A 16,946-nucleotide genomic window follows, 5' to 3' on the forward strand; every position below is an offset into this window, starting at 1 on the left:
TGTTCTATCATTTTGGAATTACAATGGTTCTGCAATCTCTGGAACCAAAACCAAACTCTGTTTGTATATGTGGGAGAATATAAGATCTGTCCCATATCAGTTTCTGGAACTCCAGATCTCATCTCCAATGCCAGGGGGATGTCTTTGCTTGACCATCAAGTATCTCAAGTTCAGCAAGTCTGAAATTTACCCCATTCTTTTCCTTCTTAATCTTTTTTCTCCTGAGTCCCTTGATATCCATAGATTTCATTACTCTTCTCTTAGTTTCACAAATGATTAATCACCTTTTTTAGAGTCTTTCACAATATCTCCCTTTCCCTTCACCCCAACATTAAATCATTTATCAGGCACCCATTGTCTGCTCTAATTCTTAAACCTGTCAGCTCCCCTGTGTTCTACTGCCTCAGAGTTGGAAGTAGCTTTGGTCCCTTATCCTTTCTCCCTGGAGTAAGGCAAGAGTTTCTCAGCCAGTGTTCTGGCCTTCGGAAGGCTGCTCGCCTTTCAATTTTCTGCGCTCCTGTTATCCAACAGAGATCTGACCACTCCACCTGAACCACTTGTAAACCTCCAGCAGCTCCTCACTGCCTTTGGTGTCATTGTATCTCCCTACGTCCTCAGAACTGGATACTCCGAATCCGCAAGACTTGGTTGAAACCTTGAAATGGAAAGATAAGAATGATGAGGTAGGCAGGTGACTCCGGGAACTGTTGGGAGACTTTTGATGAGCTTTAGGAATGGAACAGAGGAGACTGTTGTTGCCCAGGCAGGCCACTGGTTGTTTAGCTAACGAGGAAACTCAGATTTTTAAAAAATATATTTGTATTGATTTCAGAGCGAGGAAGGAAGAGGGAGAGAGATACAAACATCAATGATGAGAGAGAATTGTTGAGTGGCTGCCTCCTGCATGCTCCCTGCTGGGGATTGAGCCTAAACCCGGGCATTTGCCCTGACTGGGAATTGAACTGTGACATCCTGGTTCATAGATCTACGCCCAGCCACTGAACCACACCAGCCAGGCAAAACTCAGATTATTAAAAATCAGAACTTTCACCAGAAAGTTTCCTGTTTTGTACACTTGACATTCTGGGGTTCTGTTAGACTGTGGCTTTATAAAATGAAATAAAAGGATCTGTGCTGTTGACTATAAAGTGATTATCTTTAAGAAAGACAGACACCAAGAAAAAAAAAATCACTGACTTGAAAGTTTAGAGTTATGGAATTGATTTATGAGCTCCAATAAGGGGTCAAATATTAAATTGTTACCTTTTCTATGTTTCTTCAATTTATTGCTCAAAATTGTTACAAAAGCTAATTCAGTCTTGTTTATATGATTTATTTTTAATACCTTGGAGTTCAAAATTCTACTAAAAATAAAATATGAATGGCTCCTGTTATCTTGCCTGTTTAAATTCATTGATATCAAATTCGTTTTCTTTTTGCCTGGAAACAAGATTTTAAAGAACTTATGGGAAAAAAAACACAAAGGTCATCTTAGATTATAAATTTTTACGTAGGTTAATTTAAAAAACAAATAGATCTCCCACAATTATATTCACTTATATTACATTTATATTAGTTTGACATGTTAGTTATATATTTATATTAGTTCAATAGCATGCTCTAACATATGGACAGCTCACAGCCATGTATTGGGAGCTTACTGTGTCTTGCTTAGCCAGGCTGCTGGGATTCAAAGGGGAGGGACCCTGCTCCTGCACCCTAGACGCTCACAGTCGAATTGGGGAAATGATGAAGTAAAGAAATATTCATGTAAATGTAGTGAGTGTTGAAAGGTCTTTGACATTCTTCTGGTGCACAAAGTTCAATCAGATAACTCTCTGGCTATGCTGAGGTACATATCACAAAGGGGGACACAAGCTGCCCCAAAGTGTACAGTTTAATCAAGCAGATTCATGTATAAGCAGGCATGAGCTCAAGAAAGGGGCTTCTGGGGTCTTCTGCTTTGGCCCTTTTCCTTTACAATGAAAGTTCGAGGCTTAGGAATGGTGGTTTGTGCCAGGTTACCCAGGCCGTGCACAGCGCCTGTCCCCCCAGCCGGGCCTAGTGCTCCATCTCACTCCACAAGACGCCCTAAAGTCTCGAAGTGGGGTTAGGACAGCTTCGCCCTCAGTGGGCCAGGTGGAAACCAAACTCTTAACTTGATGCATTAGAGATGCTTCCAATTTTATTTTAAAACCGTGTTCTATTATAGTTCTAGTTAACTAACTTTTCTGACTTAGGAAATAGCTTCAAATCAACAATAGGCCAGAGTATTTTCAGCTCAAGGTAGTTATTTATGTCAACCACATAGAGTCATGAGTACATCACATGTGTTGAGGGTTTATGCATGAACCGAGATGACCTGGAGGCTCTTCAGATTCTTGATTGTCACTGAATGATACACCAAATAGGAAGAAGATGGTAGTGAAATGGAGATTAAAATTAGATGTCCTGAAAAGGAAATCATTTCTATGTATTTCTTCCCCTGGCTTTGGTTTCCTCTCAGACGTGAGTATTGTAGCACCTCTGGCAGTGGAGGCTCCAGAAGGAAACTTTCTTCCGTATCTGCACTGTTTTGTTAACAGGAATGTTTCTGGATTTCATGATTTTTTTATTCATATATCTTTTTCCCCCTTTTATTTTCATAGTGTAACACTTGGAAGGCCCACGTGCTTTTGGCATGTGTGTCCGTCAGAGATGTTCTACAGTTTCCTTTAGTGACGTGTTAGAATCTTTTCTGTTTCCTTTTTTGGAGAGTGTTTCAAGCACCCAGGCTTGGATATTGCTGTTTTCACATTTGGATGGCAACATGCATACGCATTTTCCCCAATGTCTCCTGCTCCTTGCAGCTAGTGGCAACAAGCTCTAACAGGTCCAGAACGAAAGCAAAAAATTGCAGCACAGTTTCCAGTCTCATCTTTACAGCCAATTTCCCAGGTGATCTTGAGACAGTCCTAAGTGCAAAAGGCGTAATGGGATGATAATACCCCACCTATGGATAGGGTTGCCATATAGATAAATGAGGTCATGTCTGCAAATGATTATTAGCTCACTTCTTGGAAGAAGATGATTATGGAGCCACAATAATTACAGCAGTCATTATTTTTAGTGCAATCTGCTCTAATGTACTTTGTCTCTGCCTGGTTTCATTATAACCAGCAGCTTTCTAAAGGAGATCACACTGGGGGTTTTTATGAGGACATCTATATATATAAAAGCCTAAGCGATTGTCCGTTAGCCCATCCGACCAGGAGCTATGACGCACACTGACCACCAGGGGGCAGACGCTCAACACAGGAGCTGCTGAGCTGTGGTGACTTGGCAGCTGTGGTTCTCGGGTGACGCACCTGGAACCAGAGAGGAAGGAGCCCAATTCCGGGGTGCATCACCGGAGAACTGCCCTCTCACAATCCGAGACCCCTCGGGGGATGTTGGAGAGCTGGTTTCAGCCCGATCCCCGCAGGCTAGGCTGAGGGACCCCACCTGTGCACGAATCCGTGCACCAGGCCTCTAGTAGAAGGATAAAAGAATTAAGAATGGCAGTCAATATGTAGGATGGTGTGTTATGATGATGCATTTTTCCTTACAACCATCTTTAACCTGGTTCTCTCCAGAGGCACTGGTGTATCCCTGTGTGATCATTCCTGTTTCCAGCAATCTACTTCTGAGGGTCCTCATGATATAGTCTATACCACTGTAGTGCATATTTCCAGTGTCTTGGGAAGTGGAAGACAAGGTAAGTAAATTTGGGTGAGGAAGCCACATTGTTTGTCCATTTCCACTGTGGGAGAATTTGACTTCTACAATTGAGCAATTCTGAGGCTTCCAGGTGGTTAGGTGGGTTTCAGAATTCCCACAGTGTGTTTGGATCATTCAAGGGGGGGAGGGGCTCAAATAAAAGCTTCTTGCCCTTGAGAATGCTTGTTTTTTTAATCATCACCCAAGGATATGTTTTTATTGATTTTAGAGAGAGAGGAAAAGAAAGAGAGAGAAACATCTATCGGTTGCCTTCTGCACACACACACACACACACACACACCCCACATACACCCTGACTGAGGATTGAATTCACAACCTAGATATGTGCCCTGACCAGGAATCGAACCCGCAACCCTTGGGTGCACGGGATGATACTCCAAGCAACTTAGTCACCTGACCTGGTGAGAATGCTTTATGTGAGCTGGTCGATTGCTATTCTCTGGAAGGCCACAAAATCTTACAGTTGCTCACAGGGTCTGTGCGGGTAGTCAAAGCCAACATCATGGAGGACAATTTGTTAAATCTTTTCTTTTTATATATATTTTTATTGATTTCAGAGAGGAAGGGAGAGGGAGAGAGAAGTAGAAACATAAATGAAGAGAGAGAATCACTGATTGGCTGCCTCCTGCAGGTCCCACACTGGGGATCGAGCCCACAACCTGGCACGTGCTCCTGACCGACCGGAATTGAACCCGAGACCCTTCGGTCGGAAGGCTGACGCTCTATTCGCTGGGCCAAACCAGCTAGGGCAAACTTAGTGATTTTAAAAGTCCTTCAATGTAAAATATCCCTTGCTGGTTTCACAATATGCTTTTCTCTTCCATCAGTGCCTGAGCTAATGACCTTGCAGGCATCTCCCCTGCAGCTCTTCTGAAGGAGATAACATAAATGCAGGGTCTGGGGCCTTGCTCCTCTAACTGTATCCCAACCTCTGGGTATGGAGTTGGGTTCAAGAATTTTTAAAAGCTCCCCAGATGTTTATAATGGCAAGGCCGAGAACCACTGACACAAAGTTTCTTCGTGTTTCATTCATTGAGTTTCTCATCCTTCTAAATTTTCTCTTGAAATCACAGTCCAGAGGGACCTGGTAACACTCCCTAGCCTTGCTAAAAGAAAATCCTAAATTTGAACCGGTTGGTTGATTCACACTTTAGTCAACATGTTTGAAGGTTAATCTTGCCCCAAGGGAAGAAATGAAAGTTGTTGGGTGTAGGGTTTTTTTGTTCAAAAAAGGCCAACTCTTATCTCATGTGAGAAAACAGAGAGATGGCATTTTGCCTTTTCAAAACTCTGCATGCCCAGCCTGAATCAGCAGTTTGCATGTGATCACAGTCATCTTTCAGGTTTACAAATAGAAGTTGTAAACTGCCTGGGGTGGGGAAGGGGGGTGTATCTTTGTCTCGGATCTCCTTGGAGTGCTAAGTGGGCCCACCGCCTTCACTCATTTTCAGGCGGGCTGCCCTTGGGGAGTATCACCCTGCACAACCTCACCCTGCAGTCCTGCCGGGACCCATCAAGGAATTGATTACTATTCCTTCATTCATTAATGGGTTTGTACATATTTGCTGCCTTTTGATTACATGGGGCCAAACGGACTACATTTTCTGTCATAAACACTTTCTGAGGAGCTCTTTTCCTCTCCACCCCGCACTCCTGGTCCTAATTGAGATGCTCATCGGCTCTTACCTGGACGTCTGCAATAGCTCTCTTATCAGACTTGCTGCCTCTAATCTCATCCCCTTCAAACCCAGCCCACACATTGGCCAGAGTCAACTAATTAAAACTCAGCCCGGCCCGAATGGCTCAGTTGTTGTGTAGACCTAGGAACCAGGAGGTCAGTTCGATTCCCAATCAGAGCACATGCCCAGGTTGCGGGATGCAGCCAATCAATGATTCTCTCTCATCACTGATGTTTCTCTCTCTCCCTCTCCCTCTCTCTCTCTTTCTCCCTTCCTCTCTGATCAACAAAAATATTTAAAAAGAAAAACAAACAAACAAAAAAAAACACTCAAATGTGGCCAGTTCTCATCCTTGTTCAACACCCTCCAGAGGCTCCTGAAGATATGAGGACTTTCATGAGCTTATCTTAGCCCGTTTCCTTAGCAACCACCCCATTGCTCTGGCCCCACCAGATCCTCTAGCAATGTTGGTTTGTGACTCTCCGTGCACATCCCGACGGTCATTGTTTTCATCACTTCCTGTCATCCCGATGCTGGGGGAGGACTTCTGCCCACTGGTTCTGTCAGGCAGGACAGATAGCTGCAAGGGCAGGAGGAAGGGAAGCGGGGTGGAGAGGGCAGCTTATCTCACTCCTGAACAAGAAAGTCAGCAGTCAATAAAAATCACCAGATAGTCTCGTAAATTCTGTGAAAAACTACAACAGTGTAAAAGGGGGACTTTGAAATCTAGTCTGTTGCCCAAGATATCCAGTGGGGGAAAGTATAAAACCCTTGAACCCCCACCGACTAGCTGAGTTGCCTGCTTGTGCTTTATGCCAACTGTATTCTTACTAAATTCAGTTGCTTTGCTTCCTTCATAAATTTGCTTGCTTTGCTTCAACACTGCTTTCTGCCACTCATCTGAATTCTTTCTCGTGAATGTGACAAGAGCCGAGGAGGGGAGAGACCCCCTCTGATTTGAGCAGCTCTCCAGTAACAGCGGTGGGCATGGCCAAGTACACACACGGCACTGGACAGATGAGACTGATAACAGTTTATTGGTCACATACACTCACAGGCCAGCGAGAAGGACACCAACGCTCCGCAGGGCCACACAGGGCTGCACTGGGAAACAGAGTGAACAACCTATTTCCTGAGGAGGTTGACTTTGCAGTATCAAAAAGTTGGGGTGACCTCTGGCTCAGGCAGGAGAATGTGGTTGGCTTGTTTGAGCAATTCCAGGGGCTGACAGGAAGCAGAAACCCGTGGCTCAGAGATTAAGTAGGAACTGTGACTGGTCCCCTTGACAAGGAGGGTGGTTTTGCAAGGGGACCCTTTTTCCTGGGAGCAGTGTGGAGGGGAACGTGTGTTTAGGGCATCTGAGGCTTTCCCAGTTTTCACCAGATGTCAAAGCAGCACCTAATATTGGGCCCTGATTTGGGGCCTTACAACGTAGGCACGAGTTTCTTCCCTGTGCACTTCTCCATCTCCCCACTCCCATTGACTCTCCGGACTAACTCCTGGTTAAGCTCCGGCAACCTCTCCAGCTGACACTTGTCCTGACCTCTCTCCTCCAGCTAGGTCACTTACTCATCCGAAGTAGCCCTCATCACACCCTCTTGCTAAAACAATTACATCTCATTTTCCGTCTTTCCTCTAGACTGTAATCTTGAGGACCAGGACCCTGCACAACTGACTTGTTTCAAATCCTCAATGCCTGTCCAAGAAGAGATGGGCATTTTAAGAATATAACTCAAAGATTTACTTTTACCTAAAAGTTCTAATTTGCTTTTACTAAATTTTACACGGTCAGAAAAAGGAAGTCAGTTGGAAACCGTCAGGAAACGAGGAAAATTTTAAACTCTATAAGAAAACTGTGCCTGGCAGGTGTGGCTTAGTGGATTGAACATCGTCCCCTGGACCAAGAGGTCCTGGGTTCGATTCCCAGTCAGGTCATATGCTTGGATTTCGGCCTTGATTCCTAGTAGGGGGCCTGCAGGAGGCAGCCAATTGATGTCTCTCTCTCATCGATGTTTCTGTCTCTTTATTCCTTTCCCTTCCTCACTCCCTAAAATTAAAAAAAGAAAACTGTGAGGGGAAATTAATTAAAAATTGTTTTGCTAACACAGCCTCTCCCTCCTCTTTTTTTCACAATGCTGCGTTTGGCCCCATTGAACATCTGCCTTCAGCCTGCCTTGGAGATTTTGCTGCCCTCCTTTTAAATTGTTAAGCACAGGCTCAAAGAGAGTCTGTAATTCTAAAGAACCGTTTCAAATCAGTGTGTTGGTAACCAGTTCCTGTGGTGAGGAACTGAGCTAACTTTAGTTTCCTTCAGGGCGTATTCCGATCAGCAACAAATGTCACACCTGGAACAGTGAGTCCAGGGCATCTGGGCTGAGGCATCTGGGGTCACTGCCTCCAGAAACCTTCAGTAAGAAGCAAACATGAACACACTAAGCTTTTATAACCCCAACCTGCCCATTGAAGTATCTGACATCTCATGACTGGCAAGAAACAGAGCCAGATTCACACCCAGGTGTGCCCAGCCCGAGACTGTGCGGAGCTGGCTGGGCAGGGAAGTGGATCCGGTGAGCGGGCTGCTGTGGAGGATCACGCACAGCAGAGGGGACACCACGCTAGCAGCCTGCGGCTCGGCTGAGCCCAAAGACAGTTTTGTTCGGCCTGCACTATACTTCAATTTTTTTCCAATTTTTTAAATGTTGTATAATACACATGAAATTTCCATCTTAACCATTTTAAGTATATAGCTCAATGGTATTAAGCACACTCACGATGTTGTGCAACCATCATGACCAGCCATCTCCAGAGCTCTTCATCTTGTCAAACAAAAACTCTTTCCCCATTAAACACGAGCTCCCCCAGTGCCTGGCAACCACTATACTTTCTGTAGAATTTCTAAGAATTAGACAAATCTAACTACAGTACCTCATATAAGTAGAATCATAGTGTTTGTCTTTCTGTGACCGGCTTATTTCTCATAGCATCATGTCCTCAAGGTTGTCCATGTTGTAACATGTGCTAGAACTCCCTTCCTTTAAAATTTTTTTAAAAAAATTGATTTGAGAGAGAAGAGAGAGGGAGAGAAACATCAATGATGAGAGAGATGCAAGGGCCTCCTGCACGCCCCTTACTGGGGATCGAGCCTTCCACCCAGGCATGTGCCCTGAATCAGGAATTGAATTTCGACCTGCTGGTTCATAGGTTGACGCTCAACCACTGAGCCATGCTGTCTGGGCGTGGCAAGTGGAAAGATGTGCCAGAGCTGGGCACTTATTCCCACAAGGCAGCGTTAGCTGGAGGGGCGTGGGCTGCTCTCGAAGGGGCAAGCATTCTCCAGCTCACCACCGTCCCTAACACTCCCTGTTGCCTGGTCTCTGGGAATGTTCAGCATTGCCCTCAACTTGCCCATGTGTCCAAGCCTTTAGGTAAATGGCTCACCCCAGCCCAGCCCGGCTCCTCAGGCTTCATGAAACTGCTGAAGCAGCTCTGGGGCCACATGTGACTGGAGCCTCCACATCTTCACATACTTCATGTAACCATCTCTGAACAGGAGCCAAGCAAATAATAGAGAAGAACCTTTCCCCATAGAACTTAATAAATCAGTCAAGAATCTAGGTGTGACCAGGGAGTGACATCCTGAGCCCAAATAACTTCGGGAGGGCTTTTGAAGTAAAGAGTATCTTTTCCTGTGCTGACACAAAGCAGCAGAGCCAGGCACGCCCGTGCCCACGTTCCGGCATTATGCTTTTACGGCCACTGTCCCTTTGAGTAAATGGCAATGGCTCCATGGGGCTCTCTGGAAGTGACGGTTTGAAATGCCAAAGTTGCCGGCATGGAACATTTCTTGTTGCTACATTACCTAAACAAATGCTCGAGGGCTTCCCTGGGTGACTAATGCCCTAACAATGCCCCACAGAAAGGAGCCGGTGGGTGCTCCACTCTCCCACGGTTCGCAGCCAGAGCCCAGGCCCTTTGGCTGAAGACACCAAGACTTGAAGAACGGTACCTGGGATCTTGCGTGTCTGGGAAGATGGGAGGGACCCTCGGTGCTGCTCCCAGATTAACCTGGTGAATCACCCAGTCCCTCACAGTGAGCAAGGCAGGAGCAGCAGTTTCTGGGGCACACCCCAAAAGGAGAATTACCCAGGTCCAGCTTCCTAGGCCCTCTTCTCAAGGACCTCTCCCCATTAACCACAGAGTGGCATCTTCTTCCTACCACCTTGAGGATGTGTACCCATTTCACAGAGGAGGGAATGGAGGTTTGTGTCACAGTGGCCCATCACCTTGGATGGGAACTATAAAAGCTCTAATAAAGATCTATTTGACCATTTTGGAATTCAAGTTCTTAGCTAAGTTGATTAGGTGCAGCTTGAATCAATTAGCAAAAAGGTGCTCAAGCTATCCATGGCAGAGTCCTGCCATTTTGCAAATGTAGGCCTGGCCCCAGAAATACTTAAAGGGTCCATACACATAGTACATATAAGGTTCAATTTCAGGCAGTTTCAGGCATCCACTGGGGGGTCTATGGGACATATATACCCTGCAGATAAGGGGACACAGTTGTATTACAATATTAGGGTTCTGTGTGCTTCTCTAAAAGAACTGCCAGAGGGGAGGGGGTTTGAGGGGCTGGGTGATAAAAATAAAGGGATTAAGAACTACAAATTGGTCGTCACAAAATAGTTCCGGGGATGTAAAGCACAGCATAGGGAATATAGTCAATCATGTTGTAATAACTATGTATGGTGCCAGGTGGGTACTCGAAGTGTCAGGGGGACCACTTTATAAAGTATATGACTGTCTAACCATTATGCTTGTGCACCTGAAACTAATACAAAGTAATATCAAATTTAAACTGTGACTGAAAAATAAATTTAATAAATAAATGAAATTGCCATTTGCTTGCCCTACCCGCCCAGAGCATCATTCCACAAGCAAACCTGTCTCCTTGCCCCTTTTAGTTTCCTACGTGAAGTGAGAGCACCTTCATCCATTATTCTCTTTATTCTTCATAATATAGTGAAGTGGGTGCTGATCTGGTACCTGGAGGTCAGCAACGTGGCCACAGATGTGTGGCACAGGCAGGGCGATCCTCAGTGATAGCGCCAGGGTCCCTGACGATCCACCACTTGTTTACCCATAAATCTCAGCAATAAACTCATCAAAGATTCTAGGTTGCTGACAACCTCAACCCCTACTCCTCCATACGGCAAAAACTTCCTAAATAATATTTTAAAAAATATATTTTATTGATTTTTTTACAGAGAGGAAGGGAGAGGGATAGAGAGCTAGAAACACCGATCAGCTGCCTGCTGCACACCCCCTACTGGGGATGTGCCCACAACCAAGGTACATGCCCTTGACCAGAATAGAACCTGGGACCCTTCAGTCGGCAGGCTGATGCTCTATCCACTGAGCCAAACCGGTTAGGGCCTAAATAATATTTTGAATTAACATTCTTGTAAAATACATTACTATTTTTTTCAACTTTCTTTTCCTTTCTTCTTCCCTTCCTTCCTTTTCTTTTACATTTTTAAAAGCAATTTTGATGGAAAAATTTAAAAAATACATTACATATTTTCTTAATTTTTTCTTTTGGAGCAGCTTTTTATTTTTACTTTTATATTTTTTACAAATTCATGCCACCCACTTATTCTGTATTATTTTCAGCCTCTTTGTACTCTAAGTATTACCTTTTTTTATCTTTATTGTTGAAAGTCTTACATATATCCCCTTTTTCCCCCCATTGACCCCCTCGAACCTGCCCCCTCACCCCCAGCCTTCACCACCCTATTGTCTGTGACAATGTGTTATGCATACAAGGTCTTTGGTTGATTACCTCCCACCTGCCCAACCCCCCCCCACCCCCCACCCCCACACACACACACTCCCACCTTCTCTCGGAGATTCCACACTCTGGAGCAGCTTTTTTTGTTGTTATTGTTGTTAATCCTCAAACGAGGATATTTTTCCACTGATTTTTAGGGAGAGTGGAAGAGAGAGGGAAAGACAGAGAGAAACATCGATGTGAGAGAAACACATCGATTGGTTGCCTAATGCACCAGGGCCCGGGCCAGGGAGTACCCTGCAACCAAGGTATGTGCCCATGACCAGAATCAAACCCCGGACCCTCTGGTCCGCAGGCCAATGCTCTAGCCACTGAGCCAAACCGGCTAGGGCTAGCAGACTTTTTTAAAGACATTTATTTAGGAGTGGAACAGAATATCTGTGGATACAGAAAATTTGAATTCAGTACTTGTATAATGAAAAATAAGTATGAAAAAAGTGAAAGGAAACATGGGTTTGAAATAGTACAGCCTATATCTATATATATAAAACCTTAATATGCAAATAGACCAAACGGTGGAACAACCAGACAACTGACATGCACTGACCACCAGGGGGCATGAACAGAACATGGCGGGTGTTGGCAGCAGATGGCAGAGTGTGGAACATGGCGGGCATCGGCTGCAGCGGGATGGTGGAACAGGTGAGCGGGGGTGCCAGACCAAGGCTGGGCACCAGTCACTGTCATTGGGGCGAGCCTCTGGTGGTTACTGAAACTTCTCCCATGTGCCGAGGTCCTGCCCAGTGCTAGCACCTGCTGCTGGTGCTGGCCCTGCTTGCACCCGCTGCCAGTGCTGGAGCTGCCACTCAACACCCGCTGCCAGCGCCTGGTGCTGGCCCCAATTTTTCGGCGCCATCAGCGGGTGCGAGCAGTGGCTGCTGGCCCCAATCGCCCCTCAGGGCTTCTCTACCTCCCCCTGCTCCTGAGGGGAGATCAGGGCAGCAGCCATTGCTCACACCTGACAATGCTGGACCTGCTTGCACCTGCTGCTGGCCCCGGCCCCAATCGCTCTGTGCTGGCAGCGGGTGTGAGCAGGGCCAGCGCCGTCAGCACATGGGAGCCATGCCAGCAGGGCTGAAGGCAGACAGGGGACTCAGGGCCGCCATGGGAGGGGCTGGGCAGGGGCGAGGAGGATGGGCCCAGACTCACCCCTGGCCTCGTGGCCCACAATTCCTTTCAAGGTGCACTAATTCGTATTCTAGAATACTTATTAGTATTCTAATAAGTGGTGTTAATCTACCTTTGCTAACAAACATGTTTCCACTGAGGGTGCTTTTCTCATACCTACCTGTAGGAAATGGAGCATTTTTTTCCAATGTGGAAATGGAGACCTAGAAATATCTTGTAATACCCTCTTTCATTCTTGCTCTAGCTTTTGCTCTCTCTCTCCCTTACCATTTAAAGAGAAACTCCTTAGGAATGAGGAACTCATACTCTATGCTCTTCATATATTTCATGTGCTTGCTCTATTCTATTTGCTGGCCAACCTTTTAACCCCAGATCCTACTCTAAAATAGTGAGCTGTTCAGATTCAGACTCTCTTATGTAATAGATAAAATTCCTTTTGTTTTGAACCCTTCTCTTTCTCTGCTATTTCATCTAGCAGTTTAGCAGATTTTTAAAGAGAATCAAGATTCAAATAAGAACCTCACTTTGCAACTCTGATATGGTTTTTAAGTACCCTAATCTAAATTTTGGCCTACATCTTTTTTCCCTCTTAAAATGTTGAAGAACCCTAAGTTCTCTTTATCAGAAAAAAAAATCTATTGTTTACTTTCTAGACAGAGGGTAGAGAATGTTATTTGTCTTTTTCTTTTCTTAATTTATTTTTAATTATAGTTGACAATATTTGTCTTTTTCTTGATGCCTTGGGATTATCACTTAAAATGTCAGATACTGTTCTCCGCTACAATGGAAATCTTTTCAGCGCCTTCCTACCATAAAAATCTGAGCTGACTGAGGTCTTGTTAATCTTCTTGTTTGTTCTGCCTCTGATCCTGTGATCCTTTGGTCATGCCTCAAGGCCAGACCTGCCTGCAGCGGCCCTCTTCCTCCCCTAACCAGCAGTTGGCTGACACAAGCTGCTTACCAGACTTGTGTAACAGTGGGAAATTGTAAGCCACACCACCATTCTTTTGACATTGTTTCTGTAAATGCTGGCTCTAATATGTAGCTTGTAGATAAACAGCATGTTTGTGTAAGAATCCTAGAACTAACTTCGGAAGATGCAGACTCTGACCTTCAGTCATCCCATTTTCAGGAGATTTGCTGACCTTCAAGTGTAGAACCGGGATGATGAAGACCAGGATGATGCACATCAGACCATCACTTGACCAGTTTTGAGGTCCTTATCAGAATTGACTGTGCTGACCTGCACATAGAGAACCTTTTCTCCCCCTACCCCTTTATTTCCTTGTTCTGCTTTGCCTTTTCCTCCTTAAAAAAACCTCTGCTGCCCTAGCTGGCTTGGCTCAGTGGATAGAGCATCAGCCTGTGAACTGAAGGGTCCGGGGTTTGATTCCCACCAAGGGCACATGTCCAGGTTGTGGGCTTGGTCCCAGTAGGGGGCATGCAGGAGGCCGCCAATCAATGATTCCCTCTCATCATTGATATTTTTATCTCTCTCTTCCTCTCTAAAATCAATAAAGATATATATATTTTAAAAAAACAAAAAACAACCTCTGCCTACACTGAGATGTTAAGATGGGCTTTGTGACAAGAGTCGCCAATCTTCTCAGGTGTCCAGCACTTGAATAAACCTCTTTCCTTTTTCACCAACATCTATCTCACAAGTTTGGTTTTTGTGGCAGCAGGCAGCCAAGCCTTAGTTTCAGTTACACTTGGGGCTCACCATCTGTACTGGGGTGAGTGAGAAGCTATGCTCCAGTCCTGAACTTGAGCCTTAGTGTGGAAACTTGGCTTCTCACAACCCACTGTGTTTGCTCTCTCAGATGGTGTTTCTGCATACCTGGCTTCTGGCTAGGAGAGGTCAGTGTGTTAATAAGCACAGCAGCTAACAGCATTGTTTTAATAAACTTTGCCTTGATTCTTATTTTAAATTATTGATCCACTTTTGATACAAAAACAACAACCACTAATGTTTATTGAGCATTTATGGTATGTCATGCCTTATTTTAAGGATCTCACATAGAAAATCTCATCTAACCATCCTATGAAGTAAGTACTATTGCATACCCATTTTATAATGGGACGCAGAGGCACAAGGGGTCAAATCCCTTGCACTGGGATGCCCAGCGAGCTAGTGGGGCAGCCAGCACCTACACCCGAGAGGCTTGCTCCAGAGCCCCAGATCTTGACCAGCATGCTGTTAATTAACTAATAGTTAACAAAGTGAAGGGTAACTTAAGAATGCTAGTCTCGCCCTGACCGGTTTGGCTCAGTGGATGGAGCGTCAGTCTGCGGACTCAAGGGTCCCGGGTTCGATTCCGGTCAGGGGCATGTACCTTGGTTGCGGGCATATCCCCAGTGGGAGGTGTGCAGGAGGCAGCTGATTGATGTTTCTCTCTCATCAAAGTTTCTAACTCTCTCTCCCTATCCCTTCCTCTCTGTAAAAAATCAATAAAAAATATATTTAAAAAAAAAAAAAAGAATGTTCTCTGGTTCTTTGGGTAAATAAATTAACTTCTCTCTTTAACTGTTAGTAAATGGAAAGCAAATTATATTCCTTGAGCACCATTTTACAATCCTCTATTGAAAATGAAGACAGTTGGGATCACTATAAACCATCCCAGGACTCATTTGAATTATTCAAATATAGGAACTATTAAAGAAAGGTCCAACCTCTTAAAGTTAACTAATTCCAGGCAGGTGTAAATTGGTACAAACACCTTGGAAATCTGTTTGGCACCATTTCCACTCAGACTCTCTGATACAGCAAGAAAAATGAGTACATGGAGCCACCCAAAAAATGTTCTCTGTATTTGTTTGTACCATCCTCCAACTAGAAACAACTCAAATGTCCATCAACAGAAGGATGGATAAGTAAATCGTGGTTTATTCACACAACAATCTTTTATAGCAATGAAAATAAGTGACAGAAACATTCACACAGTGACAGAAACATACACTCCTGCTACACTCAGCAGCATGAATGTATCTCACCTACGTGGTGTGGAGCCCAAAAAGCCAGAGCTGGCAGAGTGCACACCATGGGATTCCATTTATATCAAGAGTGACAACAGTCAGAGCACATCCAGCAGTCAGATGTCCACTCAGACAGTGGTTACCCTGGGGTTGGAGTGACTGGGAGGGGCTGACCAAGCTCTGGTTCTTGATCTGGTGATAAGGTGTGTTCAATTTGGGAATATTCATTGCACTGTACACTTACAATATGCTTTTCTGAGTTTATATACTTCATAAGAAGTTTTTTTTAAATGATAAAAATATATCACATAAGAAACAAATGATTACAAAAGGCCTGACGTAGCTGTTAGTGGGAGAAGGAACTAAAAAATTAGAATCATAAAATGGCCTACTTCCCCACAGACACTGGACTGTCAAGGAGAGATGAATTCTGGGTCTACCTGGCCCATAGCAAGGAGGTTCAGGTAGGAGGCACCCCAAAATCATCTTTCTTGACACCATTCCAACCCCCAAATAAAACTGCCCTTCTATAATACTCATAGTACATCCCATACAAAATTGTCTCCTTGCATTTATTTACTTAATAAATACTTAAATAGCACTTATACGTGCATTAATATTAATTCATTTAATCCTCATAACAACCTTTTGAGGGAGGTACCGTTAGCATGTACACTCTACAGATGAGGAGACTGAGGCCTAGAAAGGTTAAAAAACTTGGCCAGTCTCCCAGATAGCAAGTGGCAGAGTGGTCAGGTGGGTACAATGAGGAACATCACAGATGGAGCAGCGCCTAGGGCATGTTGCAGGGGGAATGGCCTGTTGTGGAGTTCAGCTCACACTGTTGAACTTGAATGACACCTAATCTTGAGTTAGCCACCCTCAGGGCTGCAGAAAGGATGGGTGTCTCAGTACCCAGCAGAGACCCCACTGTCTGTCAGACTGTCTACACAGCATATCCAGAGTGGAAATCTTCCTCCCTAGCCTCAGATCTCCTCCCATGCTCCTGCCGGCTCTCCTGCTGGGTGGCAGCCCCCAAAACCCCCAGCCCTCAGTGGCCCCTTCTCTTGCCCTCTAGTGCCACTCAGGGGTTTAACAGCCAAGTCCAATATTGGCACCATCACCTGCCAGCCAGGAGACCTAGGCACATGACTGCTCTGAGCCCCAGTTCCTCCATCTGTGATGGGAAATGATCCTAGGACAGCTGGGCTTCAAGTGCTAATATGTGACATGTAATAACAACTTTAACAAATTCTACCTCCTTGATCTCCCTCAGATTTGGCCTCTGCCCATGTCCCAGCTGCTGGGTCCTCTCATCATGAGGGCTGTGCTGGTCTGTTCACCAGTCTTCTGCAGACTCTGCCGGTCCTTTAGGTAGTCTGTTCACTCTGGCCAGGGTGGTTTTCCTAACTCCAGATATGATCCTGTCATTCCTTTGCTTAAAACTCCTTTCTGTTAAGCTTTATGCTTGTGGGAAATCAGCCACTGGGACCCAGAATGGAGAGAAGAGCCATTTGAAGCTGGTATATCCCAGCTGTAGACATAGACTTCTAGGA

Source organism: Cnephaeus nilssonii (genome assembly GCF_951640355.1).
Source record: "Cnephaeus nilssonii genome assembly, chromosome: 11".
NCBI lineage: Eukaryota > Metazoa > Chordata > Mammalia > Chiroptera > Vespertilionidae > Cnephaeus > Cnephaeus nilssonii.